Raw genomic sequence first — 19,621 nt, forward strand, 5'->3', positions numbered from 1 at the left:
CTACTGTTCAAAGTGCCGTCAGTGCTAACAAGAGGTGACCGAGACGCGCAACCAATGGCACCCCATACCATCACGCCGAGTGATACGCCAGTATGGCGATGACGAATATACGTTTCCAATGTGCGTTCACCGCGATGTCGCCAAACATGGATGCGACCATCATGATCCTGTAAACAGAACGTGGATTCATCCGAAAAAATGAAGTTTTGCTATTCGTGCATGCAGGTTCGTCGTTGAGTACACCCTCGCAGGCGCTCCTGTCTGTGGTACAGCGTCAAGGGTAACCGCAGCCATGGTCTCCGAGCTGGTAGTCTATGCTGCTGAAAACGTCGTCGAACTGTCGGTGTAGATGATTGTTGTCTGGCAAACGTCCCCATCTGTTGACTCAGGGATCGAGACGTGGCTGCACCGTTACAGCCATGCGGATAAGATGCCTGTCATCTCGACTGCTAGTGTTACGAGGCCGTTGGGATCCAGCACGGCGTTCCGTATTACCCTCCTGAACCCACCGGTTCCATATTCTGCTAACAGTCATTGGATCTTGATCAACGCGAGCAGCAATGTCGCGATATGATAAACCGCAATAGCGATAGGCAACAATCCGACCTTTATCAAAGTCAGAACGGTGGTGGTACGCATTTCTCCTCTTTACACGAGGCATTACCACAACGTTTCACCAGACAACACCGGTCAACTGCTGTTTGTGTAGGAGAAACTGGTTGGAAACTTTCCTCATGTCAGCAAGTTGCAGGTGTCTCCATAGGCGCCAACCTTGTGTGAATGCTCTGAAAAGCTAATCATTTGCATATGACATCTTCTTCTGTCAGTTAAATTTCGCGTCTGTAGCCCGTCATGTTCGTGGTGTAGCAATTTTAATGGCCAGTAGTGTAGAAGCACGCTCTCTAAGTTGCCAGTATGAGAGAAGACTAACTACGCCTCTAGCCAACGCCGTGGGGCTCAAGGAATGCCGTCTCGATTTTTGTTATGAGCAGACGGCCTGGAAATACCGCGTCTATTACCCAGTGGGCTAGCTTGCTATTGAGAGTTTGTATTAGTTACGTTCAATTAAAGTTGGACAGCGACGAGTATTTGTTAGCTTTGAGATTATGCAGAACAGTCATCCTAACTTCACAGAATTAGACATTGATTACGGCTTCACATATACGTGCTCATCCTAGTCAAATATATATATGCATTTGATATTTACTTGTGTTTTTGACGCTTTTAATAGTGTTAAAGTTACATGCAATACCGGAGTGCTTCACCTCCCCTGCCCCTACTCGCTTCCTTCACTCTCGGCTTATACAGGGTGTCCCAGCTATCTTGTCCACCCAAAATATCTCTGGAACAATAACAGCTATTGGAAAACGACTTTCACCGGTAACAATGTAGGGCTGGGGCCCATAAATGTACGTATTTGGAAACATTCTAAAACGAAAGCTTTTTTTTACACAAACTTATGTTTTTTTTTAATGGACCTCCTATATTTTTTCTTCAACAATCCATAGCATGACAAAGCACATACATAATGTCGCTGATTGCATCGCAATATTCCCATTACATCCCGAGATATTGAGACGCGAAGTTGACGCTTGAAACACCCGATATGCGCTGCTATCGCACGTCCTGAGGCTCAGGCGTGAACCCCATGCTGCTCGTAATCGCAGTGTGATTGACATGCGTAGTCACACTTCCATATTTATCAAGAGGTCCGAAACGAATAATACGGTCTGCTGCCATCCTGCATTAACGTCTTGCATTCCAGTAGGTCTTTATACAATAGGCTAGGGGTGATGCGGTTCTGTAACATATCTGTGTACCGCAACGTTTGTCACAAAGTTAACTTCGCTTATCGTTAATCCGTTAATAAAAAGGTAATGCCATTCAACGTAAAGACTTTACTTTACTGTATATCTAGCGCATTCACTCGTAATAGTAAAATTCATGTTGATGGTTTTAGTGAAACGAGCAAGTGGACTAAAAGTTTTACCGTTGTTTAGGTAAAAATGTTTTGATTTGGGAAGTTCAGCTAGGACTTAGAAGATGTAAATATGTTTAACCAATTACTTTTATTATCACATAATTATTAATGTTATGTTTATGTATTGCGTTAAATGACAAACTGTTGCAAACAAATGTTTCTTAACCTCACTGGGTAATATGGCCCTTTGTAGAAACTTCCACTGTGATACCAGCACTACATACTGAACATAGCGTTCACATCTCATGCTCAAAGTAATGCCCATTGGCTTGCATACATAGGGTCACTCTGCGGATGAAGGATGCTCTACTTCGTGCTACTGTTTCCTCTTTGATAGCTGTACAAGCATCAATAATGCGTTGCTTCATGTCCTCTGGTGTTGTTGGTTCATGTTGGTAAACAGCATCCTTCACTGCTCCCCAAAGAAAATAACCCAGCGGTGTAAGGTCCGGAGAACGGGCAGGCCACCTAACTGGGCCACCTCGTCCAATCCACCTACCAGGGAACTTACGGTTCTGAAGTCGTCGTGCTCGTAAGGCGTTATGTGCAGGGCATCTATCATTCTGATACCACATGACCATTCTCCGGTTCAGAGGTACGGTCTCCAAGAGAACAGGAAGATTGTGTCGTATAAATCTAGAGTATTGTCTGCCATTTTGGATGCCATTTATAAAGAAAGGTCCGATAATGGTATCTCCTATAATCCCACACCAAACATTAACTTTCCACGGACGTTGATGCTCTACCTGACGGCGCCATTTTGGATTGTCTGCGGACCAATAATGCATATTCCTCATATTGACAATTCCTTTGTTGGAGAATGATACCTCGTCGGTAAAGGGAACATTTGCAAAAAATTTTGGATTAGTCAGAAGTTTTTGCTGAGCCCACCGACAAAATGTTACCCTACTGCGGAAGTCATTTCCATGAATATCCTGGTGTAAATGAACATGGTAAGGATGAAATTTATGACGTTTAAGAATACGCTGTGCACTTGATTTCGACACACCAACTTCACGTTCAATTTGACGTGTGCTGATTTGAGGATTCACAGCAATGGTAGCGAGCACAGCAACTTCAGCACATTCACCTCTGAGTATTCTAGGACGATGTCGAGGTCTTGGATTTAAGCTTCCCGTTTCACATAGACGAGATGTGAGACGACCAAATATCCGTCGCGAAGGCGAAGTCTTGTCAGGGAATCGTCTTCTGTACAGTCGTTCTGCCTGAACAGCATTTCGTCCACCTACTACAGGGTACAATACAGGTATGTAGAGTAGGGTAGAAAACAGACATATTAACTTAATAATCGTAATGTTCGCTAACAGTACTATCAACAAACAAGATATCTCATAACGTATTTCCCGTCAACGTACATTCTCCATAGATCAGCAGCATTTCTACCATATCTTCATGTGTGTACATTAAACGGTACAGTGTAAGTTACACAACGCAACCATTATTCACAATGTGTACTACCTCCGTGCCGTCACTAGATTACTCTGGTGCACGATTACACTGGCAAGCGGTTTACTGCACGCTAAAGCAACAACAAATGGGATGCTCGGAGGGTAGTGGAGTACAGGAGTTTGCATGGGTCGCAAATCATAAACAAAGCGAAGTGGTAACTGTGGCAGTAATGGGAACTAAGTTGGACACCTGACTAGGTAGAGTCAGGCCCTGCGCGACAGGTACAATGGGTCATATAACGCATTAGATAAACCTTATTTTGGGTGTGCAGGATAAGTAAGACAACCTGACGTGTGTACACCGATCGGTACTGGTTCATATTGTGTACGCAGATACGTAAAACTTGTAAGAGGGAAACCATTATGTGCTTATGAGAGTTGATGGCAGCAGACCTTATTATTCGTTTCGGACCTCTTGATAAGTATGGAGGTGTGATTACGCATGTCAATCACATAGCGATTACGGGCAGCATGGGGTTCACGCCTGAGCCTCAGGACGTGCGCTAGCGGCGCATGTCGGGTGTTTCAAGCGTCAAATTCGCGTCTCAATATCTCGGGATGTAATGGGAATATTGCTATGCAATCAGCGCCATTGTGTATGTGCTTTGTCATGCTATGGATTGCCGAAGAAAAAATATAGGACGTCCATTTTAAAAAAAAGAGTTTGTGTTAAAAAACACATATGCTTTCGTTTTAGAATGTTTCCAAATATGTACATTCATGGGCCCCAGCCCTACATTGACAACGGTGAAAGTCGTTTTCCAATAGCTGTTATTGTTCCAGAGATATTTTGGGTGGACAAGATAGCTGGGACACACTGTATTGCAGAAGCAGTTCACAGGAGCAGACCCACGCACCGCCTATCCAGAGGGGATACAAAAACATCCATTACTTGTTAGTAATAAGGCATACACATACAGAATTAGCAATGCAGTACAAGCTATCAACGGATATTGAACGACGAAAAAAATGGTTCATACGGCTCTGATCACAATGCGACATAATTTCTGAGGTCATCAGTCGCCTAGAACTCAAAACTAATTAAACCTAACTAACCTAAGGACATCACACACATCCATGCCCGAGGCAGGATTCGAACCTGCGACCGTAGCGGTCGCTCGTCTACAGACTATAGTGTCTAGAACCGCACGGCCACTCCGGCAGGCAAACGACGAAAAAATTTTGAACCGTGCATAAGGTACTTTATCTTCATTTTCAGTGTTACAGCTTGCACCATCCCGTTGGGCTACATGGTATTAATATTACTGTTATTATTCTCAGAAAGAGCCGATAGAGTACTGCACATTATTCAGAGAACTAACTAAAATTGAAGACATATTGGTCTTAAAATAATGGAAGCTAATACCAAAAAATAAACATTACCTGTAGAGTGGAATCTGCGAAACACAGTTACGAATCTATCTTGGTGTCAAGAGTAAATAGACGTGGTTATCGCAACATTTGGGACCACCGGATTCATCACCTCAGTCAGATTCTTAATGGTGAAACGCACTTCTGGAATCACATGATGGACATTAATGCTATATTCAAATATATCTGCAGAACCCGGCGCACGCCCTGAACTATTACCACCTCCATACAACAAAACACAATTCTTTCAACAATCTTGAGTTTGGTGTACAGCTACAAAGATTTTTCTCTCTAATTTCATTATTTCTGCGATCACTGGGAGTGACGCTTGCGTAAAACGCTTTGTGCTTGATTTCAGACTAATGAAAGCCATACAACTACAGTCGATCAAAAATTAAGTGATGGAAACTAACATAGGCGATAAAGCTTCTGCGTGTTCCTCGAAGGAGTTATGGGCATCCAACTATGTTTCAGGTAATATGGCAACCGTGTCTCCTGTAGATTCTCAATTAGCAGCCGTTTAAGAAATGCGAGCAACGCTGTAGTCGAGAGTTCCACGCGAATTCCGTGGTGCACCCAAAGCCGGAAGCACCCGTCTGGCCCTTAGCGTTGTCTGGAAAATATGCTAAAGCGGGCAGGCGGTTGTTTGGATGCAAGTTTGCGAAAATTGGATGTTTGCATACAGTGCGCGCTCCGCCTACCTCGCACAAATTTGCCATTAAAGCACGAGCCGCCCCGTCGACTTTAATCCGAGGTTCCCCACAGCGAAGAGAAGGACGAAGAAAGTGGAGGAGAGGGATGCAGGAATAATGAAGCGTCAGGTTCAAGTACACACAGGCTGCCCGGCAACCGTACCGACGGAGAGCAAGGTGCGCTTCGTAGCTTTTCTCACTGGTATGAATAGTAAGAGGTGCAACTCATTTTTTTGGTTATATTGCATCTTTGCGTACTTCCTCTGGAGCAGAAATCATTTTAGTTTCAAGGGCTACGCAGAAGTATTACAAATATTTCTGCTCTCTTTACGTATTTGCGTTATGTCATTTGGGCAGAAGACATTTTGAAGGTTATTACTTTCTAAAAGAGAAGACATTTTGAAGGTAATTACTTTCTAAAAGAGGGGGGGGGTCCTAATAGTAAGTTTCCTTTTGTAGTTAAATCTACATATTCATAAATATTCCGTGGGGTACATTCTGCATACTAAACCAGGTCACACTCCACATGGGAAGGATACAACCTGCGTCCGGCCATTCTGATTTAGGTTTTCCAAGATTTTCTTAAATCACTTCGGGCAACAACCGGAATGGTTCCTTTGGAAGGGTACGCCTGATTTCGTTTCCCATCCTTCCCTAATCCGAGCTTTTGATCCGTTTCTAATGACCTCGTTGTCGACGGCAGGTTAAACACCAATCTCGTTCTTCACGAGCATTTACTTTGCAAATGAATTGTCAATTAATTTTGCCGGCCTTTGTGGCCGTGCGGTTCTAGGCGCTACACTCTGGAACCTCGTGACCGCTACGGTCGCAGATTCAAATCCTGCTTCGGGAATGGATGTGTGTGATGTCCTTAGGTTAGTTAGGTTTAAGTAGTTCTGAGTTATAGGTGAGGGATGACCATAGATGTTAAGTCCCATAGTGCTCAGAGCCATTTGTCTATTAATTTTATTCCAGAGTAGAGATACTCTTACCCTTTTGACGATAACAGCGCATAATGGCGCACTGCATTTCAATTTTTTTTTCTTTCGATGCCGCAGAAGTAAGAATAACACATTGGCTGCAGTAACTGCCCTTATTCTTGTATTTACCGATGCTAATCAGATAGATTGAAAATGTCACGAAATAAGGACTTGTTTATTAGTAGCACATCGTGTTACGTATGAGCTTTACTTATATAAAGGGTGTCCTAGGAGGAGAAGTCGATTTTCAGGGATATGTCAGAAACCATCATTCGAAGCAAAATAAGACCTGTAAACAAAGGTTCAGAAATGCATATCTTCAGATCTGTGAGTACTGCTCCATCTTTGATGCTGTGGAACAAATCTGTTCGACTGATAGCTCTTTGCATTCCATATTTTGAAAGGTGGTAGTAAGGACCAAAACAAGATAAAAAGTCCAATAAACATAAAGTGCATACGTCAACACCTGTGAACATTCGTTCATCTTCGCTACTTTGAAAAACATCCGTATTAAGGTACACGTTTCGTAGGTCATGTTTTGATTTCTATTACCTCCTCCCAAAATCTGAAAAGCAGAGAGCTTGCTGTAGAGACGATTTGTTTCACACTATCGCAGCTAAGAAGTTTTCGTAGCTGTTAAGGTATGCAATTTTGATCCCATTTTCACTATATTTTCTATGGCTTCGAGTAGTCGTTCGTATCATATCCGTGAATGCCGACTGTATGTGGACAAAACTCATATCCTTCAATTACATCATTGGGAGTAATCACAGTAATATAGTCAAGCCGTTACGTGTATAAAGATACTTGTTAGAAGCAGTTTAAGGAGTAAGAATCACATAAATATAGCTGCTGAAAGGGCCCACGCTGGAATCAAAGTCACTGGAAGGATTTTACAACATTTTCAGTCTCCAGAATGAGATTTTCACTCAGTAGTGGAGTGTGCGATGATATCTAACTTCCTGGCGGAATAAAACTGTGTGCCGGACCGAGACTCTAACTCCTAGGTCCCGAGTTCGAGTCTCGGTCCGACACAAAGTTTTAATCTGCCAGGAAGCTTCATACTGTCAGTATTTTTTGTTAGTCTGAAAGCATTACCGAGTTGTAATATCGAGAATAATAGTGGCATTTGAGATCGATTAATACTGAAAATATATAAAGAGTGACAGAGAGAGAGAGAGAGAGAGAGAGAGAGAGAGAGAGAGAGAGACAGAGATACTGCAATCAAATCCCCACCACCATTTATTTCTTCACTAAGCTTAAAAGCGTCTCAGACATACTCAGCTACTCTATTTGTGGCACAAAGACTATAAGAAAATACCTTGTTTAGTATTCTGAGGATAAGCTTTCAAAATAAAATCAAAACTACCATGATGGTAAAAGCAGAGAAATTCGGCTTCATAGATCTGTGTTTTGTAACTCGATGTTCTCTTGGAACAGATGCAAATGGAAAAGAGCGGGGATGATAACTATGGCAGATTGTTCACAGTTCGCCAGAAGCCATGTGGGGTACAATGTAGTATAATGCTGCAGAAACCATGAGAGTTTTAAGTTGCTGGTGGGTTAGCTTTGACACACCTTGCAAATATAAAAAAAAATTGTAGCTCTCGGCCTATAGCTTGAATTAGTACATAGGTTCAGTGAATATGAAGTATACCGCTTTGTATTAATAACTGAATGCATTACTTCGGGCTCGTCAAACATAAATGATAATGAGAGTAAATCCGTCTTTGTCAGCTGCCTGTTACTCGGTACATTCACGATCAATTATTTGCCACTAGTTTTTTAGTGACGGAAGAGGTCAATGCTTTGTATTATTCTCATGATACTGAAAAGCCAAACCATTTATTGAAGCACAGATATAGCGTATTAGAACACACGCTCTTACTCATTGGTATTCAAACACATAAGATTGACGTAAGTTTCGTTCCTATTTTCTGCTGACTAGTTGAAATACGGCATCAACCAGTAATGTGTCCATATGTTGCATGTTATCCTCTAGGGCTTTCAGTGTGTCTAGGCTGCGAACGACTGCAATATCTTTCCCGTGTGTCCGCTAACGACCGACGCTCAGGGGTGCTTGTGCAAAGCAGTGCGGTGAAAAATTCCAATATCAACGGATTACGACGGGGGTAGATGTGTCATCAGCTGCTGCGCTTCACCCACACTGTTGAGACCTGATTCTTCCTCATGTTGTCACGGAAAACGTTATCTGCACATATAGATAGTTTACGCAACCTAGAAATGAGTCACATTGTAAAATAAATAAGAATACTCAAAGGCATAAGCCAGGCTGTTGATCGATTTTTACTTGTTTTCCTGTAAATGACGAAACATCACCACTTTCGAAACACAGAGTCATTATTTTACACAACGCCATTTTTAAAAATCGTTAAATCTTTCTAAACAACTCCTCTTCCCTAAAAGAAATGTACTGTCGCCCACATTAAGGACTCGAGCAAATGTAAAGATGATTCTTAAGGTTCTGTTCATAGAAAGATAAAAACGACCAAAATTTATTCCATCGCGCATACGTATAGTTTCTGAGTCGATATAACTAAGCCGGCCGGAGTGGAGGAGCGGTTCTAGGCGCTTCAGTCTGGAACCGCGCGACCGCTACGGTCGCCGGCCGCGGTGGTCTCGCGGTTCTAGGCGCGCAGTCCGGAATCGTGCGACTGCTACGGTCGCAGGTTCGAATCCTGCCTAGGGCATGGATGTGTGTGATGTCCCTAGGTTAGTTAGGTTTAAGTAGTTCTAAGTTCTAGGGGACTAATTACCACAGCAGTTGAGTCCCATAGTGCTCAGAGCCATTTTTGAACCGCTACGGTCGCAGGTTCGAATCCTGCCTCGAGCATGAATGTGTGTGATGTACTTAGGTCAGTTAGGTTTAAGTAATTCTAAGTTCTAGGGAACTGATGACCTGAGGTGGTAAGTCCCATAATGCTCAGAGCCATTTGAACCATTTTTTTTAAAATTACTATTCAGAAAGGCAAATTCAGGTTACGTTTCGAAAACCTCCACTGGAATTTATGTTTAAAGATAAACGAATTAAAACGTGATCTTCTTTTGACAATAAGATTTAGATTTCTGTTTCAATATGACGTCGTTAAGAGAGATTAAAAAATATCGATTCTTAAATAAAACTGCACGAAATTAAATACGGTTTTGCTTCAATGGCACGAATGTCCCCTCTGTCCCTGAAGAATGGGATATCAAAAACCTATTCAAATGCGCTAGCCAAATTCAGTACAAATCTAGGTGTTACTAGTATATGTTAATGTTAGCCAGGTCCATTCTCTTGTAGGGATTATTGAAAGTCAGATTGCGTTGCGCTAAAAATATTGGCTGTCAGTTTAGTGTTGATCAGAATAGGTAAAGAGCGAAAGTCTGAGTACGTTCAGCTCCGCTCAGCTGTTTGAAAATCAAATAATGTAAGAGATTTGTCAGCACAGTAATTCATTAATTTTTCTAAGAGGACGTTTCATTAGCATAGCCAGTCAATTTGCCCCTTGAAGGTGACAGATGTTCTACACTGCTAGATACAGAACGATACCATACTTTGCTATATCTTACACGTGTTGCTCGCTATCGCGTAGTTGTACAACGCAAGTGACGCCAACACATGTGTGGGGAATCATTAAAAGACGTTCCTAAATTTTATTGTATCTCTGCTTTGCTAATGACACATGTTACGTAAATTTCTTGATATTGACGTTCTGTTCAAATAAAATTACGTTACTTGGCGTTATAATACTTTCTAATTCCTTCCAAACATTTTCTGGTGCCGAAACCAGCGAACGGAAACTTTTTAAATCTCTGAGACGTCTACCGTACTTCTAGAGCTTAGACATTGATTCCGGGTGACTACACGGCGTAGTTTTTTCACGCGTAACGTACAACGCACGCTCCCAGCTAAGTCACTAACACATTGTAACCTTCAGCATATTTCCATTAAATGCTGAAATGTATCAGCTTACTGTCCGTAAACTAGCTATTGAAATAATATTTGAGGTCTGCGTAGAAGAATAATCTGATTACATAATGAGAACACAGATGATCTCTAGAGAGGAAGTTGAATAATATCGCTTGTCAAGATCAGCTTATCTTTCAGTGACCTTACATTTATGACTAAAGATGGGCACAAATTTGGAAACCACCGACTGCTTTTCTATGCAGAAACGAAAACGAGCAACGCAGGATTCCGACGGTTCACGCTTCATTAATAAAATAAATTTCTTTCACTACTTCACGTCCCACAGTTAAATAGAATACGTTATCAGTCGATGCATGAAACTTTTATAGTTCAATGACCCTGGACTATACTATCCAAGACTTACTACACGACGTAGAATACGATGCCGATGCCTTAGCGAGTGAAGACTATTCAAATTGTGTCAATCGCGGTATTCTAAAGGTAAAACGCAGTATGGAGACTTCCTGCTTCACGGTCCAAAGGACGACTTAACGGGGATTCTATGCAATTGTGCAGTCGCAGTGTATGACTAACCTCCATCAAACTAGAGCCGTTATCAGGTGACACTGAGAAATGCACTTGTTTTGGGAACATGTAGAATCCTCTATGAATACAGACCAAGACTTGTCAACTGCCAATAAACATATATCTCTTCGACGATACCTGGAGGGGGAACCCAAGCGTTTGTTAAGGCATTACTTTGTCTACACCTGCTTATGAACAAACCAAAGAAATTTTACGGACACCAGATGCTGTTAGAAACAGAATTAGCCACGCGCATCTCGTGTATCAGGAAGACGTTACGCCTGTAACATCTGACTGCTCAGAAGCTCTTAAGATTTGTTTAATGTAATAAGCGCATTCAAGTTATACAGACACTAGTGGAGACCTTAGAAGCTTACGGTAGAGTTTTAGTTTCATTTTTCGCGCTGTTATGTCCGTGCTCGAAAGTTCATTCGAAGAGGGTACAATAATTGTCAGAAGGGAACGTCCTGAAACTGATGGAATTCCTTTCAGAAGAGGTGGATGGAACAATGACGGCTCAAAAGATTTGAGGGGAAACTTGCAGATTACTAACACTTAACCGTCTACAATAGCTCTCTATTTTCGATCTAAGTCAGTACATACAGCAGACAAATCCCTCCGAAAGGTAGAAGCCTCATGTGTATTTTGCGAGCAGCGTGATCCTTAAGTACAAGATGGCGACAAGGTGAAAGTTTTTCGTGACTGGCCGGCCAGTGTGGCCGTGCGGTTCTAGGCGCTTCAGTTTGGAACCGCGAGACCGCTACAGTCGCAGGTTCGAATCCTGCCTAGGGCATGGATGTGTGTGATGTCCTTAGGTTTGTTCGGTTTAAGTAGTTCTAAGTTCTAGGGGACTGATGACCACTGATGTTAAGTCCCATAGTGCTCAGAGCCATTTAAGCATTTTTTCATGACTGCCATAAGATTCTGAGATCTAACTAATGGTGCTCTCTTTGCCTCAAACATATCCACACAGTAAATGACTGCAAAAAGAAAGGAAAAGCATTTTGTCTCTTTTGCAACAAAAGCCATACCACGTCGTTCTACAGCAATTCGGAATATTTTATTTCATCGGCTTCTTCTGCCGAACATAGTTCAGCCGACAATGTGAATACCAGAGATTTACGATTCACTTTCCTCCAGATGGTCTGCGAGTATGTAACAGGGCCCACAGGCGTAAGTAGACTGATGCGCTGCATTTTAGATGATGGCGGCCAACCTACCTTCATCAGCAAATTACCGATCGACAAATTAAAACTTAAAGTTATTGTGAATCTGAAACTTGTTGGGAATTACCCACTCTCAGTCATCCACTGGGTTCCATTCTTATTTTCTGGTCCACCCATATTCGCGAATAGAAACAGTAATATAGTAAGTGAAGAATTCGTTTCCTCGTCTATGATCATAAAAACTGTAGTCACACTATCGCTTTCGGTCTGTGACGACCATCTTCAGATTTGTTTATAATACACTCCTGGAAATGGAAAAAAGAACACATTGACACCGGTGTGTCAGACCCACCATACTTGCTCCGGACACTGCGAGAGGGCTGTACAAGCAATGATCACACGCACGGCACAGCGGACACACCAGGAACCGCGGTGTTGGCCATCGAATGGCGCTAGCTGCGCAGCATTTGTGCACCGCCGCCGTCAGTGTCAGCCAGTTTGCCGTGGCATACGGAGCTCCATCGCAGTCTTTAACACGGGTAGCATGCCGCGACAGCATGGATGTGAACCGTATGTGCAGTAGGACGGACTTTGAGCGAGGGCGTATAGTGGGCATTCGGGAGGCCCGGTGGACGTACCGCCGAATTGCTCAACACGTGGGGCGTGAGGTCTCCACAGTACATCGATGTTGTCGTCAGTGGTCGGCGGAAGGTGCACGTGCCCGTCGACATGGGACCGGACCGCAGCGACGCACGGATGCCCGCCAAGACCGTAGGATCCTACGCAGTGCCGTAGGGGACCGCACCGCCACTTCCCAGCAAATTAGGGACACTGTTGCTCCTGGGGTATCGGCGAGGACCATTCGCAACCGTCTCCATGAAGCTGGGCTACGGTCCCGCACACCGTTAGGCCGTCTTCCGCTCACGCCCCAACATCGTGCAGCCCGCCTCCAGTGGTGTCGCGACAGGCGTGAATTGAGGGACGAATGGAGACGTGTCGTCTTCAGCGATGAGAGTCGCTTCTGCCTTGGTGCCAATGATGGTCGTATGCGTGTTTGGCGCCGTGCAGGTGAGCGCCACAATCAGGACTGCATACGACCGAGGCACACAGGGCCAACACCCGGCTTCATGGTGTGGGGAGCAATCTCCTACACTGGCCGTACACCTCTGGTGATCGTCGAGGGGACACTGAATAGTGCACGGTACATCCAAACCGTCATCGAACCCATCGTTCTACCATTCCTAGACCGGCAAGGGAACTTGCTGTTCCAACAGGACAATGCACGTCCGCATGTATCCCGTGCCACCCAACGTGCTCTAGAAGGTGTAAGTCAACTACCCTGGCCAGCAAGATCTCCGGATCTGTCCCCCATTGAGCATGTTCGGGACTGGATGAAGCGTCGTCTCACGCGGTCTGCACGTCCAGCACGAACGCTGGTCCAACTGAGGCGCCAGGTGGAAATGGCATGGCAAGCCGTTCCACAGGACTACATCCAGCATCTCTACGATCGTCTCCATGGGAGAATAGCAGCCTGCATTGCTGCGAAAGGTGGATATACACTGTACTAGTGCCGACATTGTGCATGCTCTGTTGCGTGTGTCTATGTGCCTGTGGTTCTGTCAGTGTGATCATGTGATGTATCTGACCCCAGGAATGTGTCAATAAAGTTTCCCCTTCCTGGGACAATGAATTCACGGTGTTCTTATTTCAATTTCCAGGAGTGTATACCAGTATATAATTACGCCAGAGTAGCATAGTCATGATGTCTTGCGTCACTTACATCTTCTGATGGTGCACTCTCTCTCTTGTTTATATTACTTTATAAACACATCAGAAGATAGTCATCTGAGACCGAAATTCCTAGTCTGGCGACTATTTTTGCTAGCGTATCATCATCATCATCAACCAATTCAATCATTAAATGATGTGGCCCCTTCGAGTCTTGGATTCAGGTAGGCTTTCAGCAGTTCTCTGCCAAGTGTTACCAGCGACCTTCTTGATGTCTTTGTCCCATCTGTCTGGTGGTCTTCTCCTAGGCCTCCGGTGCTCCCTCGAACTCTACTCCAGTACTAGCTTCGTCCATCTGTTGTCTTTTCGTCTTGCGACGTGGCCAGCCCACTGCCATTTCAAGGAACCCACTGTCTCTAAGATGTCGTTAACCTTAGTTACAGATAGGATGTCATCTTCCCTTTTCCTATCCTTTCTTGTATAGCCCAGAATTGATCTCTCCATGGCTCTCTGTGCTGTCCTAAGTTTTCCTTTTGTAAATGAGTTCTGTGTCCATGTCTCGCAGCCTTACGTCATCACAGGAAGAATGCATTGATAAAATTCTGCTTTTTTCAGATTTACTGGAATTCTTGATCTCAATAGTGTTGAATTCTTCCCAAGTGCCTGCCAGCCAAGCTTGATGCGTCGATAGATTTCTGGCGTTATGTCTCCCTTCATATTTATAATGTGGCCAAGGTAGACATATTCACTGACCTCTTCTAACAGATCGTCCTTGACTTTCACATCCCCAGCTAGGACCCATTTGTTGGACATTACTTTTGTTTCGGAAATGTTCATGTTCAAGCCAACCAGCTGACATGCAAGATCAGTAACTACGTTTTGGAGCTCTGCGAAGTCTTTGGCCAGTAAGGCAATATCATCAGCGAATCTCAAGTTGGTAGGCCTTCTTCCATTAATTCCAATTCCCTTACCTTCTCAGCTCAGCTTTGACAAAGCCATTTCCAATACAGCAGAGAACAGTTTTGGGGAGATGGGATCGCCTTGCTTGACACCGCTCATGATGCAGAATTCTTGAGTTGATTCGCCGATGTTAACATAAGCTGAAGAAGTATGTTGGGTAAGAGAAACAAATTCTCCATTTTTACAGCCAGATTTGGACACGGCTTTGGAAGACTTACAATCAGTTAAGATAAAAAACAGAAAACTTTCCTTCGTAATTTTTATATTCGCAGGAGCAAATGACGTGAAACTCAAGTTGGTGTGTAGGATCTGTTAGACAGCAGACTCTGGTACCGAGCGCCACAGGTTTCGAATCCGCCCCAGGCGGCATGGAACTCGATGACCACTAGAGGTCTCTGCGAGCAGTCGCGCTGTACACCGTGGCTGTGCGTGCTCCGAACCCCTAGTCTAGCTTGAGTGCGACACTGTGAAGCACGTGGTCCCGGCGGCCAATAGCGACATGCCCTGTCGTGTATTTACGTGTCTGCACCTCACTCAGCGAGGCAGTCTGGTATTCGTGTTGATTTAGTTGACATCTCGCTTACAGACATCGTGTTTACGTTTGGACGTTGTTTTGATTTTGTGGGGTTATCTCTTGTGGCCCCACTGCTTAATGCATTGCTGTTGATCTTGGTGTCTTGCTCGGTTGTCGTCGTCGTGCTTGTCCTTCAATTCACGTTCATCCGTCTTGTTTCTTCGGTCCCGCCGCATTTTCGTTAGTGGCAACCCGGCGACCATCCCTGTCGTGGTTACAAAATTTTGGCGACGACGTAAACGGTAGTAGTTGTTTGCGTGGAAACTAAGTTGCTCGGTCTTCTGGAACAACAACAGCAGCTCATGCAGCAGCAGCAAAAGCAGCTCCAGATAGACACCTTACAAAAGTCGATGCGGTTGCTAACAGACAAAGTCGATGCCCCAGAGGCATTACCACAATAGCTTCCGAGTCCTGGAGTGTCCGATGCTAACCCAAGCACGCCGTTGTTCCCACCATTTAATGAAGCTAAAGAATGCAATAAATGAAGCACGCAAAAAGGAATACATTCGTCTCAAAAATGAGTTCGACAGGAAGTGCAAAATGGTTAAGCAGGGATCGATAGAGGACAAAGGTAAGGATGTAGAGGCTTATCTAACTAGGGGTAAGATAGATACTGCCTACAGGAAAATTAGAGAGACCTTTGGAGATAAGAGAACCACTTGTATGAACATCAAGAGCTCAGATGGAAACCCAGTTCTAAGCAAAGAAGCGAAAGCTCAAAGGTGGAAGGAGCATATAGAGCGTCTATACAAGGGCGATGTACCTGAGGACAGTATTATGGAAATGGAAGAGGATGTAGATGAAGATGAAATGGGAGATACGATACTGCGTGAAGAGTTTGACACAGCACTGAAACACCTGAGTCGCAACAAAGCTCCGGGTGTAGACAACATTCCATTAGAACTACTGACAGCCTTGGGAGAGCCAGTCCTGACAAAACTCTACCATCTGGTGAGCAAGATGTATGAGACAGGCGAAATACCCTCATACTTCAAGAAGAATATAATAATTGCAATCCCAAAGAAAGCAGGTGTTGACAGACGTGAAAATTACCGAACAATCAGTTTAATAAGCCATAGCTGCAAAATGCTAACACGAATTCTTTACAGACGAATGGAAAAACTAGTAGAAGCCGACCTCGGGGAAGATCAGTTTGGATTCCGTAGAAATACTGGAACACGTGAGGCAATACTGACCTTACGACTTATCTTAGAAGAAAGATTAAGGAACGGCAAACCTACGTTTCTAGCATTTGTAGACTTAGAGAAAGCTTTTGACAATGTTGACTGGAATACCCTCTTTCAAATTTTAAAGGTGGCAGGGGTAAAATACAGGGAGCGAAAGGCTATTTACGATTTGTACAGAAACCATATGGCAGTTATAAGAGTCGAGGGACATGAAAGGGAAGCAGTGGTTGGGAAGGGAGTAACACAGTGTTGTAGCCTCTCCCCCATGTTATTCAATCTGTATATTGAGCAAGCAGTAAAGGAAACAAAAGAAAAATTCGGAGTAGGTAGTAAAATCCATGGAGAAGAAATTAAAACTTTGAGGTTCGCTGATGACATTGTCATTCTGTCAGAGATAGCAAGGGAGTTCGAAGAGCAGTTGAATGGAATGTACAGTGTCTTGAGAGGAGTGTATAAGATGAACATCAGCAAAAGCAAAACGAGGATAATGGAGTGTAGTCGAATTAAGTTGGGTGATGCTGAGGGAATCAGATTAGGAAATGAGACACTTAAGGTAGTAAAGGAGTTTCGCTATTTGGGGAGCAAAATAGCTGATGATGCTCGAATTAGAGTGGATATAAAATGTAGACTGGCAATGGCAAGGAAAGCGTTTCTGAAGAAGAGAAATTTGTTATCATCGAGTATAGATTTAAGTGTCAGGAAGTCATTTCTGAAAGTATTTGTTTGGAGTGTAGCAATGTATGGAAGTGAAACATGGACGATAAATAGTTTGGACAAGAAGAGAATAGAAGCTTTCGAAATGTGGTGCTACAGAAGAATGCTGAAGATTAGATGGATAGATCGCATAACTAATGAGGAAGTATTGAATAGGATTGGGGAGAAGAGAAGTTTGTGGCACAACTTGACCAGAAGAAGAGATCGGTTGGTATGACATGTTCTGAGGCATCAAGGGATCACCAATTTAGTATTGGAGGGCAGCGTGGAGAGTAAAAATAGTAGAGGGAGACCAAGAGATGAATACTCCAAGCAGATTCAGAAGGATGTAGGTTGCAGTAGGTACTGGGAGACGAAGAAGCTTGCACAGGATAGAGTAGCATGGAGAGCTGCATCAAACCAGTCTCAGGACCGATGAGCACAACGACAACAAAGAGGACTGGAAACATACTTACATCAGCTGAAACAACATTCCATGTGTTTTCAAGTCACGGATGACCCGTTGCAGTGGTCGTTGTTTTTGTCTTGGGTCTCCCCAGACACTTTCTTTCTTCTCTAGAAGTTGGCAATCTTTTCCGATCTTGTGGGTCCCTCTTTCCAGAAGATATGCCTTTTGCTGACAAACTATCATTCACAGTGCTACCATGTGGTCGCCTCTCGGTTGGAGTTCCACCAATACCATAAACAGTCTGGTCAATCATATCGTTCCTGGGTCACGGACTTGCAGGGTCTCAGTCGCCGATGCGATTTTATATGCACGAGTCAGCAGTGTAAGGCTTCGTATGCGGAATCCCTGATCCGGAATGTGGTGGTTCAGTTGGCAACCGATCCTGAGGTCCCCACTGAGGCTCTGAAACTGGATAATCCCTCATTGGAAGAGATTCTTTGCATTGCCCACTCATTTGAATTTGCTCAGGCGGCTAACGAGGGTCTCATGCAAAGGCCACAAGTGGCAGAGCTCTGCAGTTTCCACCCACATGACGTAGACGTGACCAGGCCAACACAGCCCAGCGCCATTGGGGCTGCTCTTTGTACAACACCTCTATGGCATCAGAGCCTCCGGTCGCCCCTCGTCGCCGTTCGCGCGACCCACTTATATCTTGCCCACAGTGCTTTACCACACACTCTCGATATGATTGCCTCGAACCCTGGAAAACGTGCATACTGTGTGAGAAGGAGGGCAACATCCGATCTGTTTGTCGTAGTAGCTCGACTCGCTCCCGTCCTTCCCCTACTGCGCCTCAGGATACAGTATATGCTCTGCAATAGGTCGTCCTGCTGGAGGACCCATCAGCTTGGCAGCTATTCCTCACTCTCCGCCTTTTCACTGGAGATGTCAGTTTTCAGGTCAACACTGGGGTCACTGTCTCCCTGCTACATATACCCGCCTGGGATGATTCCCTGTGTTGTCACCCCGCACTCGGCGTTTGGTTGCAACAGTTCCATTCCCCTTCCTGGGCAGTTCGTCGTCCATTTCTCGTTGACCATCCGTCGGCTTCGAATATTTTTGCCCTGGATGTGTTTCAACTGTTTGGCTTTTCAATTTCGAATGACGTTAAGGTCATTTCCACGGCTGTTCCTTTTCAGGACTTGTACGATCTGTGCTCGGCTTTTACCTCATTGTTTGCAACGGAACTCAGCTGCGCTTCACGTTTTCAGGAGAAGATGATACTTCGGCCAGAAGTGCAGCCTGGTTTTTCCGAGCCAGGCCCATTCCGGTGACCTTAAAGCTAGCAATCAAGCAGGAACTTGATCGGCTCCAGGCTGCTGGCGTCCTGGAGCCTGTGACGTACAGTGCTTTGGCGACACCATTGGTGGTAGTACGAAAACCCAATGGGTCCTTTCGGCTGTACGGGACTTCGGCGATACTGTCAATGCTCAGTCATTAGTAGACACTTTCCCCATTCCCCATAAGGAAGACTTCGCCGAGCTCGCGGGGGGTTAGTACTTTACTAAGATCGACCTGGCTGAGGCATACCACCAGTTACCCTTAGATGCCGATTCCCAGAACATCACTGTTATCAACCTTTCGGATTATACAAGTACAAGCGCCTACCATTTGGTGTCTTTTCTCACACAGCCTGTTCCAGCTTGTGTGGATTATCTGGATGACATCTTGGTCACCAGGCGTTCCCGCCACGACCATTTGCACAACCTCAGCGCCTTATTTCACGTTCTACAATCTGCAGGTTTACACTGTTGGCTGGACAAGTGTTTTTGTTTTGTTTTTTCAACCGGAATACTTAGACCACTGGCTTAGCGAAGATGGCATTTGCCCTTTGGATCGCAATGTCATGGGCA

This window comes from Schistocerca gregaria, chromosome 2 (assembly GCF_023897955.1).
Source record: "Schistocerca gregaria isolate iqSchGreg1 chromosome 2, iqSchGreg1.2, whole genome shotgun sequence".
In the NCBI taxonomy this organism is placed as follows: domain Eukaryota; kingdom Metazoa; phylum Arthropoda; class Insecta; order Orthoptera; family Acrididae; genus Schistocerca; species Schistocerca gregaria.